At 40.3% G+C, this 17,697-nt stretch overlaps 1 protein-coding gene across 6 annotated transcripts in view; it reads right to left on the reverse strand.

Moving 5' to 3' along the window:
• The window catches only part of LOC109041225 (uncharacterized), a 413,234-nt gene that overhangs the window by 252,542 nt on the left and 142,995 nt on the right, over positions 1 to 17,697 (reverse strand). For 2 of the 6 annotated variants that reach the window (XM_072299626.1, XM_072299621.1), the window contains exon 1: positions 2,344 to 2,604. The exons of the other annotated variants lie outside the window; for them this stretch is intronic. The gene's annotated coding sequence lies outside the window, so the exon portion shown is untranslated. Of the gene's footprint in view, positions 1 to 2,343; positions 2,605 to 17,697 lie in introns of those variants that run through there. 6 annotated transcript variants of the gene reach the window in all.

Genomic DNA, 17,697 nt, shown 5'->3' on the forward strand with positions numbered 1-17,697 from the left:
GAAGTCTCTATCTTCTTCTCCCAAAATAATTGAAAGAAAATTGCATTCTAAAAATTTACGCACAAAGTGTTACCAGGAAGGGAAACGATTTGATGTTTCTTTCACGTATGAAAACACATTTTACTAAAAGTTATCCTGAAATTATACTTCTCTCAGGCAAGTATGCCAATGAAGTACTTTTTACTATTTTCAGGGACCAAAATACACCAATGCAAAGTGGCTCTCGTTTTATAAAAAAATATTAAAATCGGAATTTACTTGCATTTTGCTAATTAACAATAAAAAAAACAATGCCCACAAGCTGAAAATAAGTCTGACCTAGTACAAAAACTTTCAGTGCACTAATTACTTGAAAAAGACTCTCTTTTAAGCACATAAACAAGAGGACCAATCATATAAATTCACATAATTGAGACCAATGGTTGCTGTCTCTATAGAATTTGAATTCATCTTCTATGGCGAAAGACTTAAAGATACGTAATGTTCCTGCTCGATACGTAACAATTTTTTTTCGCACATTCCCATTTTTTCTCCTCTCTTACTTTCTGTCATTAAACATTTGATAGAGGCAAACATTATTTTCGGGAACTTTTTGTGAATTAATTTTTCAGTCTTGTTGCCTCAATTGAGAGAAGGACATTCCAAAGTGAAATTAGAGGTGATCAACATTTTACACCTATGTCTGGTCACAAAATGAATTCTTCGAAAAACTGTTTCCTCTCTTTGTAGTAAATGTGCTAAACTTCATTCCCGACACATTTCTTTTATGGACATTTTCTCTATTCACTCTAAATTAGATTTAGCTAATCATTTCTTGTATAAACTATATTAAGAATGAGAAATTATCTCTCGTAATTTTCTCACTTCTCATTTGGCAGGAAACTGGTGCAAATTCACAACTAGACATATTTCTCAAATTACCGACCCAATTAAAATGTTTGCAGTCATAAGTTTTATGAGCCTCAGTTCACAGTCTACATGAGCATGTATCTGATCTATAATTTGATCACTTAGAACATTTTGGCAAACCGAAAAAAGATCAGCAAAAATGCCGAAGAAGTTGAGAATTCAACACAAAAAAGAGAACTCATGACTATTCACTCGGAAATTCAACAAGTTACTTGATTCTACCTCAGAAATCATTATTCAAAGACGGTAGTGTCTTCAATTTAATGGAGTATTACTCCATTATTTCATATAAGCGAGAAATAAATAAAAGAGAAAATGGGACTATCGATTAGTAAAGAAATCAGAGGTTCAAAAAAATGTATGAAAAATACCGAAAAAACCCAAAGATCAAGAAAAAGCTACACAATGACAACACACGATGATGCATTAATAAAGTAGACACACGAATGGAGAAAAAAAATGTAAATGAAAATATTACCTACTGCCGAAAAATAAGGAGTTGGTGATAAAAGCTGAGATTCATTAACAGCTTTGAACTTCGTATTTTTTAATTGAAACATGCCTAATTATTCGGAATTGCCACAATATTCTATGACGACAAAACGGAACAAATCTTAAAGAACTGAAAAACCTACATGCGTATGTGCGAGGATAAATTATGGTAAGAGAAAGGGGGTAAAAAACACACGCCGCGATTAAAAGAACGCTTAAGAAATTGTAAACGCGGAAACCGTTCCACTCGTGAAGGTAGCAACGGATACGAGTCAGGCGATTGGCGCGAACTTTTAAAAAATGAAGAGAACGGATTCAACCATTCACAGCGTGATCGCAACATGTTTCCCTACAAAGCACAATCGAATCAGTTGAAAGCAAAATGATTTGACATTTTGGTAACTGGAACATTCACGAGCCTTAGAGTGGGTGTCTGAGAGTATCTGAGAATAATATTTTGCTTGTCACGAACAATTCACTAAAACCCGAAAAGATCAGCAAAAACTTTGGAGAAGTTGAGAATAGAAGCACAAAATTAGGATTAATGACTGCTAGAAAGCACAGGGGATGGGGGAAGTTTTAAAAAGTTTGAAGATTTCAAGGTATTAATTTTTACAAAAAATTATTTTTTTTTATAAAAAAAAACGAAAAAAAGTTTAATCTAGAATTTTTCCCGAGTGAAATGAAAAATTAATTGAAAAAAGAAAAGAACGAATTCACCGCCGATAAGAGCGATGGGACACTGACGCTCCACACGAGTCGAAGCCCGACGGAAAAAAAGAGCCCGAAAAAAGCGGGACGGAAAAGCGCGGAAAGTGGTCAAAAATGATCGGTCGGATTCAAAAGCGGAAAAAAGTTGGTATTCGGACGGGAGTTTATTTTTGAAACTAGGAAACAAACTTAAATAATTAAAAAGTTGGAATGGATAATTGGAAAACTTACCAAAATCTAGAAAGAGTTTTTTCGGCAAAAAACAAGAGAGCTTGGAAATGATACTAGAAGAAGTTGAAAGTTGGCTCCACGAGCCTGGCGGGAGCCGAGCGGCGCGACTCGGGAGGCGGAAAAGCCCGAGGTTGACCGAGGGGACCCGAAGCGTTGCGGCACCGAGGGACGAAGCGCGCGGGGGCTCCACGACCGTACTTGCCAGTCGTCCAACTAACTTTGAGGGGGATCAATGGGATCGGAGGGACCGGAGGGACACCAGCCTGGAACTGGAAGGGACGGGTGAGCCCTTATTGATTGCAAACCGTGGATTACCAGACTTCTTCTTCCTCCTCTTCCTCTCTCTTTCTTCTTCTTCTTCTTCTTCTTCTTCCTCCACCTCCTCCTTCTCCTCCTTCTTCTTCCTCTTTTTCCCGGGACCCCCCTTCTTTTTAGAGGCGGGTACCCAGCTCCCCGAACGGGTTAAACTGGTGGAGCCCCCGTGCTTCCATCCCGTCCAATCAAAAACCATTTTACATGATAAATTTTTCTTTCCTCATCTTTCATTTTTCCCGCTTTCCGACATCTCGCATCCTTTGCAGGTACCAGCGCCCCGCAGCCTCCACCTCCGCCCCCCTCTCCCGCCACCACTCCTCTCGTTCGGACTAGACACCGGAACAGGATAAACCAGACCAGCATGATGGTACATTGACATGGGAAGCAGGTTCACTACCCGACCAAGCAAATTAGACGGATCTGCCATGGAGGATGAGTTCTGAGCCGCAGCTGGGATGCGATAAAATGGAGTTCGCATCAGCATGCAATAACTTTGGTTAATGCACTAGATGATTCAATGGTATAGGTTTAATCCTCGTAATTTACATTTTTGTAGTTTCTAATCTCATAGTTGGAAAATCACAATGATAACCCTCATGATCCACAAAAGTTTAGAGACTGAAAATTTCGTCTGCACCACTTCTTTTAATACGTATAATACCTGATTTCAGACTAGCTCTACTCGAAACATTAAAATTTCAGCTGCGCTTAAAGTGTCAGTTCAAATGACCTTAGAGACCTATCGACTTAAACACAAAACATTTTCGATAAACCAGTCGTGGCCACTCTCCAAAAGTTTGATAGAATTTCTTAGATACATACCAGCAATTCATTTTACACTACATCTAGTCAGGAACTTCGACATCTCTCCGTTCAATATGACTCTTTTAAATGTTGAAATTAGACTTGTTAACTTCAATTCTAGTGCTAACATTTTAAAACCAAGCCCCATAATTCCGAGGTTTTATAGATGGTTCAGCTCCTCATTAATGAGGTGCACCCATTTTGGGCCCTCGTATATTCAAACTTGCCGCTTGCTTAAAAACTTATAACTACGTACATGTGTCAAACGCATAGGCGGTTCTACGGGGGTGCCAGTGGGTGCCAGGCACCCCCAAGCAAAAATTACGGTTATCGAAACCGTGAAATTACTGCCTTTAAAGATTCTGTATTCGCTCACTCTGAGAAAAAATCCCAGCAATTAATTGAAAATGTTTTAAACAGAATTAAAATTGATAGCCGTGGTTTACAAAGATTCCACTGTTTTTTCATGGTAATATTGTAGTTTTGAAGGAAGGTTTTGCTAAAAATTTTCTAAATTGAATTTACAGGTATCCAAGTGGAGAGGAAGGAGAGAAAAAGAGAAAGGAGGGTAGGGAAGGGATAAAACTTGAGGGCAGAAATTTGGGCCTCCCCTGAGCGACCGTCCCCTTTGGAGCCGGTCTCCGACGTTTTCCACCTCTGGGCACCCCCAAGAATGAAGGTCTAGAACCGCCAATGGTCAAACGGGTTACGAACTAATTTCGTTGCTGTTTATGACATAATATGTTGAATTTTCTGATTTTAATGAAACACTATTTTCCAACTTATTGGTCGAGTTTGGGATTTTTTATACGTATTAACGTGATCTGCGGGTCCGTCGATGAGGTATTATATCTCTGATGAATTTATGTTCACTTTGTTTGAAGGTTTCTTCTAAATTACGAATAATAACAGTCATATTAATAGAATAATTCGTCTTAAAGTTTTGACATTTTGTTAATGGTCCGATAAGGGCGACTTTGAAGCAACCAATGACTGCAAACTCATTCAATTAGACATGACATAGGACCTTTTTTATTTTCATCCGTAAATTCTTTGTTTCCTTGACGAAATGACACGACTACAATTTGCACATTTCAACATTCTGATAAGCCCACTCGCAAATTTCTTTTATTCCAGGAAACTGTCGAGCGTTTCTGACTATAAATTCCATAATCTTTTTTTATTACACGCTAAGGTAAGCGAAGTCATATTCTTGTAAAAAATGTATTAAACTTTGATGTGGAATTGCGTTCCTTATTATAGACGCCATTAAGCGGTGGGGAAAAGTAACTGACATTTTGTATTAATATATAAAGAAAGTGGTACACTATAAATAACCTAAATGTGCGGATAATACTTTTGGTTTAGTTTTTCTCAGAATTAAATTAAGCAAATCATTGGGTTAAAAATTTGGAGCATCGATAAAAATCAGGTGCGAGCTGCTATGATCGAATCTAAATCGCATTGGTAATAGCTCAGCACGCTAGCCAATCGCAAGTCGCAACCTCTGAGTGACTAGGAGAGAAACTAGAGTACATTAGTTTAGCAGGACTTTTCCTTAATCCCCACAATGTTTTAGAGTAACCTATACAGTTTCGGTCGATTCATACACAAATTTGGTCGATAGACCAAATGTAGTTGATCTGACCAAAAACAAAAAAAAAAGGATAGCTCAAGCGACCAACCATGAGCGCCGTAATTTTTAACTGTATAGTGTCACGTCAAAAAAAAAAAAACAATATTCTACGATGTACTGTAGTCAGTGGCATTGATGGAAGTTACGTTATTGTTATTGTTTCATTCTAATTTGATCAAATGAGGAACTTGCAGGACAAGGCGCATAAATGCAGCTCTCCAAGAAATTGAGATATTAATGATCTCGAGTAAAACAAGTTTGATTTCATATTCTGGGGAAAGTTCGCTCCCAAAATCCAATTTCTAAGCATCGAACAGTCAGTCTGAACTTCTTCTCTGCCAGAAGGACTGGTGTAATTTTTCAAAACTTTACACATGTATTTCTCGAAATAGCAGACACTGCACTTCTGCGCCTTGTCCTCCACACCCCTCAAATGAAGGTGCCGTCATCACTACTAGCGTCTATAGGATACGACGAACCATTTCTACACTGGAAAAAAAAAACATATTGGATCTAGAGTCCAGACTCTTAAAAACATCGACAAGAAAAAATACTCTTGACTCCATTAGATTTAAGCTTAAATCAAGAACCAAGCCTCTTAATTTGAGCGGATTTCCTTTTGATTTAAGCTTAAATCTGCTTGAATCAAGAGTTCTTTTTCTTGTCAATATTTTCAAGAGTCTGGACTCCAGATCCAATGTGTTTTTTTTTTTTCCAGTGTACGACTATTATGGTTGTGTGCTTGAGATGGGCTGAGGAATAAGGGACTGCATTATCCAAGGAAATCCACTATCTGAGACTTCGTAAAGACGAAAGGGTGGCGAGGCGTTAATTGCTAATTGGAACCCCATTTCGAGCCCGAAAAATCACCGAAACAGCATGTTTGTTTTCAATTTCTCAGGATGAGTCCTCCACAACGACTTTTGTTCCCGGCGACCGAGAGTTGTTTTTAATCTTCCGGAAAATTTAGAACAATGTTGATTAATTTCGTCGGAGCGGTGACTCCTTGAGGTCCCGGCCCCAGCCTCTGCCGCGACCGTGGATTCTTATTAAAATTCGCGCGAAACTCCCGGCAAAAATGATGCCTCTAAAAGAGGATGGCGGAAATATTAAAGCCAGAACAAAAACATTTCCTCTACCTTGCGGCATAGATTTACGCGTCGGGTTATGAGTTTATAAAAGCTTTTACTCGCTGGGTTAAATCGACTTTTTTGACAGGTTTTCATCGGGATTTTAACGCTGGGAATAATCCTGGAGGTTACGCTTTGTTTTGTGTTTACTTCGGTAAATACAAAACAGTCTAGCTGAAGAGGTAGTAAAGGGGAAATTTTTCACTTAATTTTTACTTCAATACCGAAGTACCATCTCCAGGTCGTTTTCAGTTAACGAACTCTGCTATTTTCGGCCGGCAAAATCAAAACCAAATATGAAATCAAAGGTAAAAACCCTTTAAAAAAAGGTACGCCCTCTGATTATAAGTTTTCATATTCCGTCCGAGTTCTTGTACTCAACCGGGTTAATGTTAGGAATATTCCGGCAAGTGGTAATTTTAATACGCGTGATTGGTGCCGCACGAGTCAACAATTACATTTTTTTTTTTTTAATTTGACACAAATTTTAAAGTTTGAGAAATGCTATGGTGAATGGTGCTAGTGGGTTGAATTTTCGTCTGTTTTTTAAATCAAGTTTTAGATGGTAATTTCTAGGAGAATTTTGTATTTTAATTTATAAAATCGAAGAGAAAACCTGCTTAGTGAAGACTGCGAAGTGGCCTATTGAATGTGCGGGGCACGTGCTAGGGGTTGGACCGCGATGCGGTCAGTTTAAGGTACCCCTAAAACCAGTATGACTTGTGCATGTGATGAGCAGGAGAAGGGAGAGAGAATTCAGGGTGAATCGGTGGCAACGCTGGGATTGAAACACGCAAAGCACACGGGGAACATGTTGGATGAATCCAGCAAGTTGAGGTCAGAGCCGATTTGCTTATCTGAACAGGTACCCAGCACCAGCTTCTTGGGAACTTGTTCGGCGCCGTGTTCTTTTCTATTTTATTCTCCGTTCGTTTTCTTTATCGTGGCAACCGAACAGCAATAAATGCTAAACGTTAACATCTTAATTGAGCTAATAGGGCGCCAACACGAGAACTTAAACGACCGATTTGATATTTATTTTAGGTTTGTGTCGCCCCTCGGAGCTCGCCCCTGTTACGGCGCTGCGCCCAGCTCTTTCGCTTCACGCTCCGCTGCAAACGCCAAGTATTCAATTTCAAGCAGGCAGCTCCGAAATGCCTGGAGTTGCAATAAAAATACGTACATGATTGCCCACAAGGAAACAGAATTGGCTCGCAAAAACTCAAAATTGGAGAGCATTTTGCGATAAGGAGCCTCTGCTTTTTGCCCATCTCCAAAACAATTCATACATGATAGGCCTATATACTCGATTAAAAATGAGCTCATCAAAAATTACTTTTTAAAAACATTTTGAAACAAAAAATGGTCAACGAATGTCAAACCAAACTGTAATTATGGCAATCTGATCGCGGATCGACGTACGAGCGTCGTTTAGACAGAAAGTTTGTAATGGAGCCAACATGCGTTACAATTCAGTAAACTGAAAATCTCAGTAGAGAGGAAAAAAGCTCATAGGAGCACAATTTTCTCTTAAAGAGATATGCTGTTTGGTGTAATACTACCTTCAAAAACTTCAACACTTACTTCACTAAGTTCAACTCCTCGTAACTAGTGTTCCGCCAAGCAGCATATCTCTTTGAGGGAAAATTGTGCTCGAATGAGTTTTTTCCCTCTGTATTAAGATTTTCAGTTTACTGAATTGTAACGCACGTTGGCTATATTACCAACTTCCTATGTAATTATGGCGGTCTAAAGTTTGCAGTTCAAAAACCGTAGTTGCGAGAAAAATCTAGAAAAAATTCTCATATTCCATGTTCAACGCAAGCAATTGTTGGATTAAAATGTCATTTTACGCCTTGTTTGCGCTGCAAAATGACTGAACCGCTTGTAATGTAATCTACATGTCACGGGAAAGTCTTACGCAGACATTTCAAAATCCTACATATTTTTTGACTTAACATCCGAGAGAATTCTCTGCTTGCTTTCGTGGATTAAGATCTCTTTTACTGAGAGGAGTCTCATAATTGCTCAATCCTAAGCCTACGTATCTGTGAAAATTACGTGAAGTAGCTTCTTTCCTTAGGAGACTCCTTATGGGTTGTATTATGATTACAGGAAGTTTAAGAAAGAGCTTAAAATAACATAAGAAGGACAATTTTTGCTGACCTCGAGTAGAATTTAGCAGTATACATTTCAGCAGTTTGAAATAGCAGAATATGAGTCCTTGAAAAGAATTGCAATGATTTTCAACTTCATGAAGTACAAAATTCAGAAAAAAACTACGATTCTGTCTAACTTTAAGGTAGGTAGAGGCCCAACTTAAAATTTACAGAACTCCAATCGTGGTAATCCCTTTCAAGGATCCTGTTCCGGCGTTCAACTGCTACATTTTACTCAGGGTTTACAAAAATTATCAGTTTTGTGATGATATTTTGAGGTCCTCCTTAAACCATCTCTAATCACAATATAAACCAAATGGAGCCTTCTAAGGAAAGAAGCTGAAGGGACGGCTATGAATACGGCCCTGAGCGTGGGCGGACGAGTTATCGGTGTCAAAGAAGGACGAGGCGGGCGCGATGGTTACTCGCAGTTGAACTACGTCTGAGGATCGGCGTGAGCTCGTCGCTGGGTTTTATAGCGTGGCCGGGCCGAGCGGCGCTGAGCGGTGAGTGGCGGGTTGCCGAGCGCTGGAGACGCAGGCGCTGTGGATCCGCTTCGTTGGTTCGCTTGGGAAGCCCGCTTTTACGCCTCCCCACCCCTCCCACCGCAGCCCAACGAGCGCCGAGCAGACAAACTTTTTCTACACAAACTTTTTTTTCCTTCCTCTCCGGCTCATTGGAAAACTTTTCTGTGCACGCTGAAAGTTCCCCGAGCCGAGCCAGCCAGCTCACAATTTTCACCTCTTACGCTTTCGAAAATAAAACGAGGGAAATATAAAATTACTCTTTTATTTTCTGCATCTGCATACACCGCTCTAACAAGTCAGGGGCTTTGAAGACACGGAGGACCACGAAGAGGCTGCGGTGCGTTCGGCGCCTGCAAGTTTAAGAACGCAGCGCGCCTCGCACTCATGCAAAGCGGGCCGAGGCACAACAGTTTTAATGAATATTTAATCAATAACTCGTTTTAGCGTTTCACGCCGTGCAGAACGCGTCAAGTCAGACGTGAAGCTACGAATCTGCAAATCTAATAAGGAGCTTAATGAATTCTTGAAAAATGTTTCCTCGGCTCAGGTGTCGGTTCACGGTAACCCGTGTCGGTTGGAAGCCGAGATGGAATTTTGAGAGACAGACGGGAGGTTCCGAGTGAGGAGGATTATAAATTTCAAACCGAGCATCAGAAACTTTTTTCATGAACTGTGGAACAAAGTAAGTGAAGGATACGGGGATGTGTATACACACCGTGATTCTTGTCTAGAATGTTTGCAATGTCTTCGGAATCTAAAAATTCATTACAAGATGTACCTGAGTATAGAAGATTGGTGTGAAAAAAAGTTTGCATACACTAATTTGAAGTAAATAAGTTCGTGTTCTTAATGTTTTGATGTTTAGTTGTTCTTTATGTTGTCGTGGGCGTTGATCACGAACAGGATCCATAGTATTCTCCAGATTCCAAACTCCGGGTTTCTTTTTGTGACTTCGTTTTGCGCTGATAGAGACGGAGACTAAAGACAGCATTAAACTCCACCAGGCAGCCAAATTTTTTGCGAGACATACAAAATCTCAAAATTTGTTGTATTCATTATACTTTCTGTGGAATTAGATTTCGCAAGTTTTCCTGGTTTTCCGATCTTTGAGAACTCTGTAATGTACTCAAAGAACAAAATATCTTCAATTCTTCGTGTTACCAGATCAAATTAATATGCGCTTGTGATTTCAGACCATGTAATATAGACAAAATACTTTATAAAATATTTTCATTTAGGACAAGACGAAAAATTTTCACTTGCAGTAGGAAAAATGTCTGAATCAAGACTGATTCAAGCAGCACCAACAATAGGACTGATAAATGTCGCGTTACAGAATCAGCCAATTAATCGTGCCAAATTGGTCTTGGTGTCAGTCAAACAATACTAGGTGATCATTCGCATATTCTCAACTCTTACAATCGTGATCACCACGACTTATTCTATACACATTTTGATGGTTTCTGGACGAAGCAAGTTCAAATGAGCAGGTTCAAAACTCCACAGATGCTCATTTTTCTGTGCGGGGAAAATTCACAATTTTCAATATTTTCGAGCCGTTCTGTGTGATATTTTCTGGGAAAAAAAACCCAAATGAAGCGAAACGTTTGTTTTATAGCCCTAGGATGACACGTTGTCTTTTTCCAGTTATAGCATGATGTCATAATTAAAAGAAACTCCCATCGAATACGGACTTTTCAGTTGTGAAGATAACGAAGAAAACATTGGCGTAGTGTGCTTTGTGATGCATCAGTTGATCTGCCCTTTAAACATATGCACGGAGAAAAAAACTGCGTGCGTAGGACCCGAAGTTTAGGTCATATGGATCTCTGAAGTTTTCCGATTGTGCATCTGAACACTTTAGATCTAGCTGTCGAGGTTCGGATCACACATCTGAAACTTCAGTTCTTACATCTGAAGTACTTCGGTTTTCACATCCGAAAAACTTCGGTTCTCACATCTAAAGTACTTTAGATGTAAGAACTGAAGTTTCAGATGTGTGATTTGAACCTTGACAGTTAGTTCTGAAGTGTTTAGATGCTTAATCTGAAAACTTCAGAGATCCATATGACGTAAACTTCGGGTCCCACGCACGAGGTTTTTTTCTCCGTCTGGAAAAGGGTCGATAAACAGGGTGTTTGCGACGAACACTTTGAAAATGGATTCTTTGCCACGACAGTTTCAAATGGGGAAATATCGATAATCGATCATTCACGGCATGTCACTGGATGGCAAATTTAAGGGAATCTCTACGAGAAACGAAGCTGAGGACCAGCCTCCCAAGGATTTGGAAAGTGAATGGAGTTGGTGTCAGGTATAGCCGAGCCGAGGCAAATCAGCGTTTCAAGTGTTCGGTAATTGGGTAAAAGTTTGAAAATTAACTCGTATTTAATAAACATGGGAACGTGGGAGACGGACAGGAGCCTGAACCTGTTACGGGAAGGGGAAGGGGGGGAGGAGGCAGGGAACGGAGGCACTCCGGAGCCGGCAATAGAGGGCCTCATTAAAGGCCTCCCTCTTCCCCTTCACAACATTCCGCTCTTGGCTGTCATATTTTCCAAAAACTCGCGTATTTTCCAGCATGTTCAAATTACCTACCAATTTACGCGTATGTTCCCATACAGGCGTCAAAACCAGGGGTGTAATAGAGTACCTATATTGAGAGAGTATGGCCACTGGTGTTACCACCTCTGATTGGCTCAGCCATCTTAGGCTGAATAGAGCCCTTAGGACCCAAAAATGGCGGATGCCATAAATTAATGTAATGCAAAATGACACAAAATGTAGTTTTCTTTGCTTATCGTAACGAGAAATTTACCCAAATGCACTATTGCGACTTCTTTACATATTTTTAAGGCTAATCGTGTGCATTTTTTAAGAAAAATTATCTTAGATGTAGTAAGGTTGGCAGCAAGTGCGGTTGGTGAAAACCGTCAAAAGTTGGCAATGACCCCCCTCCCATCCACAAAAACCAAAACAAAGCACCGCCATTTTTGGGTCCTAAGCCTCTCCATGGGGCCCAGTGGCCATACTCTCTCAATATAGGTACTCTAGGGTGTACTTGAAAGAAGAGTAGGGAAAGGGAAGGCGAGCACCTGAATGGGGCGTTCATAGTCATGCTAAGAAAATATCATCAAGAAAATAAAAAATTTACACTTCAAATAGCATTAACCGATCTCCTTCCGGCTAATCTACGAGGCAGCTGCGCTATTTACAGAATCGTGGTTCAGTGATTTAAGATTACGCATCGGCAAAATTTGATCAAATCGTCGTCTCCTGGACGAAAGAACGTAACTCCATTTCAATGTTGCCAAAATTCCCCTCGCAAATTGCCAATTAATCAAGAGAATCTCGGTCATTTCTGACTGAAAAATTCCCTGATTTTTCTAGATTTTAAGCAAAAAACAGATCAATTTTGGATAAAAATTGCTTGCGTACATTTTTGTAAAATAAATTAATTGATCGAGTCGATTTGGCAACCTTGGAATGGAGTTACGTTCCTTTGTGCTAGAAACGACGAAATGTGTTCATACGCTAAGCCTTTACGTCCAATATTAAGGAAGACATCGCTAATGAAAAATCACGGCGTATGACGTCATCCTCCGTATTTGCCTGTACAGCTTTGTCTCTTCAACCTTGGTTTCAGCTGTTTTTTACGTCGAGCAAACAGGACAAACGTGTTTTTAACTGATTGATGAAAACAAGGTTGGAGAAACCATGATATGCAGTGTTGCATTCTCAGATGTCCGAGACGGTGTTTCCTTCGATGAGCGAAACAACACCAGCTTGGCATTCGACAAATCTCATAATTCTATGATAACCTACAAGCCTAAGCCACCAAAACACGATCCTTTGTCTAGCGCGAATGACCCACTGTAAACGTAGAATATGCATGATCTTTGCAGGTTCCTTACTGATGGGAGATATATGGTGCAACTGGTGCGCGATAAGTACAAAACTACAAGGAGTTTAAATTAAGAAAAAATAACTGACATTTTGTGTTAAATATAGAAAGTGGGACAGTCTAGACATGATATAAATATTTCTGGTCAGTTTTTCTTTGGGTTCCATTGACTAAAACTTTGGGTTGAAAACCAGCAACCTTGTTAAAAGTTAGGTGGGAGCCACCGTGATCAAACCTTCATCACAAGGCTGCATATCCAATGCGCTAGCCTTCCGCCAGTCGTATCCTCTGAATAGCATCGAGAGAAACTAGAGTGCATGAGCTAAGCAGGACTTTTCCTTCATCCCCATTTGTCTCATAGGAACCTACGGTTTCATGCGATGGACCAAGTCCCTTTGGTTGATCTGACTGAAGAAGAGTGACTCAAAGTAACCCAGAGTAACCATAAACACGAAAATGTATGACTATGTTGGAGGACGGCACGGCTCTCTTTTCGGCGGAGGGATTACAGGCGAAGCATTAGGGAGATTTTTCGACAGCGGAGGGAGCCGCGACTGAAGAATCCACCAGTCACCACCACTCGAAAGCTGCGAGATTTTAAAAGGGGCCGTAAAACACTGGCGCATTATCGCGCATTACCGCGATGCACTGGGCTGAATACTGAGCGGGAGTATGCGGACTATCTTCGACTCTTAATGATAATAAATGATTAGAGGAAGGAAGAGGTTGATCTCGCTGATTAAGCGGCGGAAGCGCGGATTGCTGCGCCGACGATAGCGTCGCTCGGGGTGGGGGGTGGGGGGAGGGATCGGTATCGAACTCGATTTTAAAGGCGAAACAAGGAATAACAGTTTTTCAGCCCTCTCGGCACCTACTTTACCGGATTAGTCCCATAAATCTGGCGCGGGGGTCGCGCGGGGGAGGGGGCTCCAGAAGGCGTCAAAGGGTCGACCTTTGGTTTGCCATCCAAATTGGAGCAATAATCGGCGAGCGTCGAGAGTCCCTCCCGGCATCGGAGATTTCCCGGCATTTTTGTCCCGATTACTTTCGACTTCCGACGCCGTTCCCGAGTCGAGTGTCGCCCTTGTCCTCCTCCGATTTGCGGCGTTGTCATGTCGACTGTGATATCTAAGTTTCTTCGTTCCGATCTTTACGACGCAGTGTTGCAATTCTGAAATTTCACGCCCGATCGATCCATTGCTACCCTTGGAGGGTTCGAGCTCTTGACACGAGTACACGATCGAAAGCTCATTTTTATTGCTTTTCTTGGCCTGCAAGCACCATCAAGCAAGTCAGAGTATTGAAACACTCGGCCTCAAGGATCCTGTTTGAATTGTATTCTATATCTATTCGTGAAGGGCTCACACTCGTAGGGAAGTTGTACAAAGACATGTTTTATTAGGAATTTAAGAGTGCTGAAAAATGACTATTGAGTTTAAAAAACGCGAATCCATATTTACGGCATTGTTGATTCTCCATGACGTTTTGTTTTCGTATGGATTGACAAATTACATTATTTCTTTAAGATTGTTATTCCCCCCGGATGAAAACACCTATTATTCTCATTAATTTACATTTTCTCAACGCCGTTGGAAAGTACACCGTATGAGTGCAAATTTTAACAGAGCACACAAATTTTAATGCTCACGAATTATTTCCCTCGGAGAAAATGTGTTTAGCACTTAAGAATTATGAATTCTGATGAATCGAAAATTATGGAGCTTACTTAAAAAGCTGGAAAGAAATCACAACGTTTTGAGCAACTCAGGCAACGAGGGCAGATTGCTTCAGTTGGGTCATGCAACTATTCGTGTTCCTAGGATGTCCGCGCTGCATATTCAAAAAATTGAAGGCGCACTGCCTTGCCAAACGCTCACAGCATCAAAGCGATGAGCGTGCACTGCTCCATTGGCAAGACATATAGCTTCCATGGAAGAGAGTACTGTCTTCTAATTCTTCCTCCCTTCTCTTATATGAAAGGAAAAGGATATTTTTAAGGGTAGATATTGTAATCATTATTTGATTTATATTATGTTTTAATTAGATATTATTATTTACGTCGCGAGAAGTGTAGTTTTGTTTTCAATGACAGATATTGCCTCACTTCTTATTGGTGTGTTTTTGTGAGTAGGCGTTTTAAATTTACAAATTTTAATGGGGACTAACGAATACTAACTCACACTGATGATTTACTTTTGATCTTTTATAACCCGTTCACCTCATTTTTTCTATAATTTCAATGAAAAAATGTGTCTTGGGAAAGTTATAGTGTGTTATTTTTTACGGTGTTTAGTGGACCATAATGGTCGCGTGCCATAGAAAAACGCTTTAAATGAACGAGAAATTGAATGATTTTAAATTGGCAATAAAAAAGTAAAATTGATCAAACCTGGCCATTCATTACTATGGTGATGACAATTGTACATTAACGGTTGGTTAATTGTTAAAACGACCAAAACATATTTCAAATTATTCAGTTCATTTATATAACATCTCAAACAATCCAAAACATTCAAAAAATATGTCTTACAACTGAAAGACCGTGTTAAAATATTCACCTGTCAAAATTTTAGTCGGTTAAACATCCCAACAAAAGCATTCAGTTTGTCGGCGCTTTCTACCTCAATAGGCAGACATCCCCTTCCCTGCCCCTCCCATCGGCTGAGGAGAAAAAATAAATACAAAATAAGATAAAAAATTGAGCGGAAAGCCGTGTCTAGTGGCCGCTGAGGATGGGATAAGAGAGTGGATTGGCAGGGGGTGGGAGGGTGTTCGCAGAGGGTAAGAGGGGTTGCAGATCAAGCGAAAGGAGCACTTGAGACCGGGAGGTTCATTAAGCTGTTGAGAGATGCGTACAAGTTATTAGGTTAAATTTTAAAGGACGACTGTCATTTGTCCATTAGGTTGACTTAAGTCCGTCGGCCGCTGACGCTAACGCCGCCCACTGCTCGCCGCTTAAGTTCCATTATTTCACGGTTAATCAAAGGTCACGCTTATATCTTCAACTTCCCTTTAAATAAACCAAGAAACAGGAAAATTCCATCAAAGTAAATACGCGGCCTAATCTGTCTCTCTCTCTTTCTCTCCAGCCCGTTTAATCATACCGATCTGGTTGGGTCCTCCCGCGGCCTTGCGGCCGCACACTGCGATGTCCGACCTTCAAAACTGGCCAAATATACCGTGGCTACAAGACGGCTTTCAGAAAATAATGTGACGATCACTTAGTGTAAAATGTTAATGACTGAAGTAAAAAAACGCGATCCTTTGATTGCGAAGTTGTAAATATCCGATACTGTTGTATTCTTTCTATGCTTTCTTAATGAGATTCCCTAACAGTTTTCTTGAGACTTTCTAGGATTTTTCGATACTTCAAGCATACTCTGTCAATTTCAAAAAGATATTTGCGTCATTTTCTCGGCAAGGAAAAAGTATATATTTAAAACATCCGAGGATTTGAACTCTTTCGGTGGAGATACGCACTTGTCAAATTCAGTCATCGCTGTCTCTCTTTTTTCTTTTTTTTTAAAAAAAAAAAACCGAAAATCATCGTTCAGAGGTGCCACTTTGGTCGAATCTTTGAGAGCAAGAGAGACAAACACTGTTTGGAGGCGGGGCAAAACTTAAAATGTCTTAAAATGCTTGCAATTACCGAAATAATCATTAAAAAGGTCAAAGTTTCGATTTCTCACTAACTTCATAATTGGTGCTCTTGTCACTCGATCATGTGTGTGCTTCTCATCTTCAAAACAACGAAGTTTGTCAATCATTCAAAATGTAATTAAGAAATAAATAATAAAAAAAAAATTACGTACAGTTGGATTTCTAAGAATGATTATACACGGTTAAAAATTTTCGTGTTTGATGTCGATCTGTGTTACTTATTTGCGTTACTTTTTTTTGTGTCAGATATATAGCGATATTTTCTTATTGGAAGCTATGTTAAAGAATCGATTATTAAAGTGTTCGTTACGAACACCTTATGATAATCAATCTTTTTACACAGGATTAAATGGGAGATCAATGGATATATCGCAAAGCACGCCACGCAACTGCAACACACATATTCGGTCGATTTGACGTAGAGAAAACTAACACACAAAATTACCCAACGGCTTGTGTTACTTCGCGTTTTACTTCCCATATCAACGCACAATTTTAGTTATTCTCTCTCGCTGAGTAGGTGACGTGTGATTCTCAAATTGGTGAGAAATCTGTGATGAATCCAACATTTGGCCAGTTTTCGAGACCAAATACCAGCGTGTGAGCCAAGACATGACTTCCCCTCCGCTCATCAATGGGTATTCTCCAGTGGCGTGGCGTGAATAATCGATTATCGATATCTCGCCACTTGAAACTATGGTAAAGAATCGATTACTAAGGTGTTCGCTGCGAACACCCTGTTTATCGATCCTTTTTCATAGGTTTAAATGGCATAACAATCGATATATCGCAAAGCACGCCACGCCACTGGTATTCTCACCCTCATCCTCATCGGTCGGTGGAATCGAATATCTGTCTCCGTCCTTGCGTGGCGTTTAAGGACCCGTTGTCACCCGTCGCCGCGCTCTCTCGCCGACGCACAGTGGAACGAGAGAGATCGATCATACAAAATTTAAGTAATACGGCAAACTTTGATGTTTATCTCATCGCAATTTAAATTTTAAGAGTTGTTTTTAATGAAAATTTGGTAGGAAAAACCCCACTTTTAAACTTCATCGTTTTGCTGTATCGGCGGTGTACGCTTTTTAAAGTTTCTACATCATGCACTTTTCGTGTATTGACTCGCTTTTTTGTGCGACAATGCGATGTGTCCAGTCCGCACTCCCAGGAGTAAAGACCACTCAGTGCGGATCCGATCCCATCATCTTTTCGTCATCCC

This window comes from Bemisia tabaci, chromosome 1 (genome assembly GCF_918797505.1).
Source record: "Bemisia tabaci chromosome 1, PGI_BMITA_v3".
NCBI classification, from domain to species: Eukaryota; Metazoa; Arthropoda; class Insecta; order Hemiptera; family Aleyrodidae; genus Bemisia; species Bemisia tabaci.